This window comes from Rosa chinensis, chromosome 2 (assembly GCF_002994745.2).
Source record: "Rosa chinensis cultivar Old Blush chromosome 2, RchiOBHm-V2, whole genome shotgun sequence".
In the NCBI taxonomy this organism is placed as follows: domain Eukaryota; kingdom Viridiplantae; phylum Streptophyta; class Magnoliopsida; order Rosales; family Rosaceae; genus Rosa; species Rosa chinensis.
The window spans coordinates 83,752,204-83,757,001 of NC_037089.1; the positions used below are offsets into that span (position 1 = coordinate 83,752,204).

At 36.5% G+C, this 4,798-nt stretch overlaps 1 long non-coding RNA gene across 2 annotated transcripts; it reads left to right on the plus strand.

Moving 5' to 3' along the window:
* Positions 1-2,749: 2,749 nt before the first annotated feature.
* On the plus strand, positions 2,750-4,465 carry LOC112188988. Of its 2 annotated transcripts, none has more exons than XR_005807531.1 (3): positions 2,750-3,230; positions 3,484-3,739; positions 3,885-4,465. It is a non-coding gene; the product is annotated as an uncharacterized LOC112188988 (long non-coding RNA). The 2 variants fall into 2 exon arrangements; XR_002931675.2 differs by having other exon boundaries at positions 2,755-3,230; positions 3,550-3,739.
* The last annotated feature ends 333 nt before the right edge of the window (positions 4,466-4,798 follow it).

Consider the following 4,798-nt stretch of genomic DNA (forward strand, 5'->3'; position numbering starts at 1 on the left):
GCCAGAGATTGAGGGTAACTATATTAATCACACAAAAGAAAACAAACTAATTTAAACTAACTAAAGCACAAAACAAATAACAAAACTAAGAGAAAGAAAAACGTCAAAGAGGAAAAAGAAAAGATGGCAGGACAAGATGGGGATAGAAGGGTGCGTTGCAATCCTAAGTTGAAACAGATTTGGGGTTTTTTAATTTCTACGAAAATAAAAGGGAATAAGAAAGCAAAAACGATTTTAGAGTTTGAAAAACAATATGGAGAAGACGTTAGAGACTCAAAAATCCACCACCAATTACTTTCGAACAATGTTGAGTTAAGCTAGTTTCAATTACTAAGGTGTAAACAAAAACCAACCAAGAAACAAGTCAGAGCAGATCATGTCCCTTATTAATGTTTCCCTAATTACTTAGTATATGTGAACGCACAATAGCTAAACCTATCAAACATGCAATCAAGGTATAGAATGATATCCTATCAACAACACATATAGTGTCAACACATTTGAAGCATTAAGACCTCATGGAAGAGATTGGTTATAGAGTTGCAGTCTAGTGTGGAACGCCTACCTAGCATGCTCTTCTAGTTGTTTAAAACATCAGCTTTTGTCCAAAGCCTTGCATACTTGTGGATTAGAAAACAAGACGATTAGGTGAATTATTTTCTAAACCTTGCTCTAATTACATGCATAAATCCTATGTTGGCCACCATATAACAAACACATGCAAAAGTTTTCAATCAATCAGAATTAAACAACCAATTCACACCAAAGATCAAGAATCTAAATTTAAACAAAATAATTGTTCTACATAGTTGGGGCTTCAAACCTCGCCACTAACAAAAAGTAACTAGCCACACATTGTTTGAAAGCTAAAATAAAACAAATAGAGAAAAAGAAGAAAAAGATGGTGGCGGATGAATAAGAAAGAGAGATAGAAGAGAAGGTGAAAGGCGTGGTCCTCTTAAACGTGTGCAGAAGCTCAATATATATAGGAGAAGAGCAGCCCTAGTTTCCTTCTTCAACAATGCTTTGAAAACCTTCCCTAGTTGCTTGAGGATTCCTTTAATTGGTGCTCAATTAAATGATTTTCAAACCATGGTAATCTTGCCATAATCTTGTGGAATTATTCTAGGACTGGAATTATTCTAGGACTCTCCTTGATATTTTCAGCATCAAAAACCTTTCAAAAATGCCCTAGAAATCCTTCCAAAGAAGAGTCTAGGCCAAAATGCCCTGTTTTGACTAAGATTCAATTTCTGTCTCTGAAGCTTCCTTCTTAGACAAGAAACGCCTTTCTCTCGCCACTTTTCTGGATGGTTCTTGACTCCTACATGTTCTATGACATCATATCTTCTATATTGATCAACAATCTTATGGAAAAACTTCAATTAAGTAGCCGGAAAAGATCTCCTAAAAAGCTTCGTGAAAAACTGTCAGTTTCTGCCTTATTGGGAAGCTTGTTTTGACTTTGATTTTCTGCTGCCTCGTTGACACTTCTGACCAGTTCTTTAGCTCTAGTTGAAGTATAACATCATGTCTTCAAGGATCGCAGGCCTTTATGTAAAGGTGCAGCGAGGAGAATGCAAGAATTGCTCCTCACCATTCCCAGAAAGCTGATTTTGAAACTGCAGTTTTCTGCTTTGCAACAACTGTTTTGCACAATGATTTCCATGGACTTCCCTTGTAATTTCCAGCCAAAAGGTTGATCAAACTTGGTCCTTTGCATCAGTACTTCATGATCCATGGCTTTGTTGCTCCTTTTCAGCTCATATTTCTCTTTAATCACTCCACGAACTACCTAAAAAGAAAACAAAATTAAAACTGACTTTTTAAAGGAAATAGCTAAGAAAAGTGTAAACTATTGCACATTATATTTGTCGCATTTTATGCTCCTATCAATCACCCAGTAGCTTTTGTTGTAAATGCATAGGCATACCAAAAAATAAGATAATTAGCAAGTCGTGCCGCACAAAGGGAAAAAAACCAGGTGGTATTAAGTCGAATAAAAAGCTATAATTAGAAATCATAGGTTTAGCAAAATCGTGCAGTATATGAATTCAAAGTACATAACTAATGAGTATTTACGTGGACATCCACATAGATAATAATATTTACAACAAAAGGAGGAAAAATAGCCAGGCAAAATCGACCTATAGAAGAAACTATTTCAGCATTTTTACCAAACAAACTGCATAGAAGAAACTGTTTCAGCGTTTTTACCAAACAAACTACATATAAGCACATCTACATACAGTTTTGCAAATGTACATAAACACATAGAGATAGTATCTACATGAAAAAAATCTTAGAATATTTTAAATGCTAAATTGCTGACCTTTTGGCAATGAATTAGTTATGTGTTTCTAAAAGCGGTAAAAGTCCGTTTACTTTTACTTCCGTCACAAGCTATGAAAATGGTATGTATTTGGTTGTCACCCATTCATGATCTCAGTTAACCTTTGCTTTTCCGTCCATCGTTTTATTTTTCCTATTTTGCCACCAAAAAGTGAAAGTTCCACTCTAATTTGTTGTTTAGGGTCACTACTGAAGCCAACTTCGACCGCTTCTCTTTCATTCGGTAGCAGTTAGTAACCTAGTACCCATCAAAATCAAAGCATAAGGTCCTCTCTCTCTCTCTCTCTCATTCCCAATTCCAATCCCTCGTTTCATTTCCACAAAATAAACTTCCTGTTTTAGAGCTCAGTTGCTATAAAGCTTATTGTCTATCGTATGGGTTACTGCCAATCTAATGTTTATTTGTTGGGGTTTGTATGATTGTATCATATTCTATTTTGTTTTTTTTTTGTGCGACTCATTGCATTCTAGTAGCTCCCTTTCATGTTCATCTTTATGCATGCTTCATTATTTTTCTATCTTGAGCTGGGATTTGTGTTTGTGCCAGATGGGTTCTATAATGCACCATAATTTAAAGCTTCCTTTCTTATTTTGGTTTGGGTTTCGTTAAAATTTTGAGATCTTCGTGCACCCTCTACTCCTGGCCTTCTGTTTTTCAGCCTTTGACTGGCCTTTTTAGTAGTTCTCTTTTTACTTACACTTGTTGACCTTCTGTATTCAGTTGTTGGCTCACCATGAGCTATTCAATCTCATGGATATATGTAGTGATGATGAAACTGGTGAGCCAAACTCAGTGTCCCCAGCGCTAACTTCTCAGCAATTTCGAAAAGCTATCTGGAAACTACAAATAGCACAGGAAAAAGGGTCCAGAAATGAGGGTAAAGCTCTTATCACTTATTTTCTTTGCTTGCTCTGAGCTTACCTTGATTGTGTCCCTGGTTTTCGTGGCATTCGATGTAGTGCTATCCCCATATGATTAAGAAGTTCTACTTACTTGATGTGTTTGTGTCATTTAACTACAATTGGGAACTTGAAATCTGTTTGACTAGCTGGATTATGAAGTATCACATGTATGAGATCAAATTCAATTATGACTTGGGGTATCACTTTATCATGGTCAACATCCACCAGTCAAATTTGTTACTGATAAAGAGCAATTAGCTGAGATGAAAAATTGAGAACCAAAACATGATGCAGCGTGTGAAATGGGGGCCAAGAGGATGGTGGGATTGTTTGGGGGATTTATGTCAGGGACAGTGCTGTTGGGGAGAAGCTGAGCAAGAGGCCTCGAGTTATGATGATCAATTGACAGAAGCCTTTGCGGAGATGAGCGACTACTCAAGTGCTCCTAGCGCACCTCAGAGGCTCAGATACCAATTGTAATATGGTATAGAACCTATTCTTTCACGTTCTGTTTCCTTCTTGATGATAAGAGATCGTAGTAGGAAATGAGTAACATCTTTCAGAGTTTAATTCCTATGTTAACTGATCCTAGTAGTTTCCTTAGCCTTTTTTTTATTTTTTTTTGGCAGATTGAGTTTGAGTCAAGAGTTTTATATGGGGGAGTTTGATATTGATCAGAACCCGCCTATTCCTCTGCGGGATGTGCTTGGGAAGGTGGAGCCTTTCTTGATGGCATATGAGGGTATTCAGATTCAAGATGAGTGGGGAGGTATAGTTTTGCTTGCTCTTGCGTTATTTTTGTCATCTGATTTGGCTGATGTGTGATGTAATTCTCTGTCTCCATCTTTATGTCACACTAATATGTTACCATAGGAGTTTCCTAGTAGTTGATTTTGTAAAGCCATAAGAGTTTGTAGTAGTTAATCATTACATGAGGAATTTAGATGTTTCGGAGCTGATCAAAAAGTTGTATCTTGATTTTCTAATACAACTTTTTCTATGGCACTTACTTCCTCTTTGTTGATATGCCCATATGCCATATAGTTTATTTAGTCTCAAAATTTAATGAAGAGCTACTCAGAATGGAAACATACACGTGTTTATGTATGTTTGTATAGGAGCTCTTAGAATATGTACATGTATATGTTTCGCAGCGGTCAGCATCTGTCTTTAACTATGATCTCTCATCTGTCTATAATGCAATGCTGAGTATTCTGGAATAATGAGATCGAGTACCATGTTTTTTTTTTGAATGGAGGATTTATGTCTTTCCTGTTTCAGAGAAACTGAAGAGTGAATTGGTGAGTCTTCTTCTCATATTGAGGGGGTTTATATAGGGTTACAAAGTAGTGTAAATTTGCCCTACATACATTAGTATATTTGCTACACAATTTCTCTACCTCTCAATGTGCAATCCATACAAACCACACATTCTCCACTTCTTAAGTGCATACTCCATGATATAGACATTTTACCTATTTACTACAACACTCCCCCTTGGATATATCATGTCAGTAGTATTGTCTTGGAGGTGCGCTTCTAA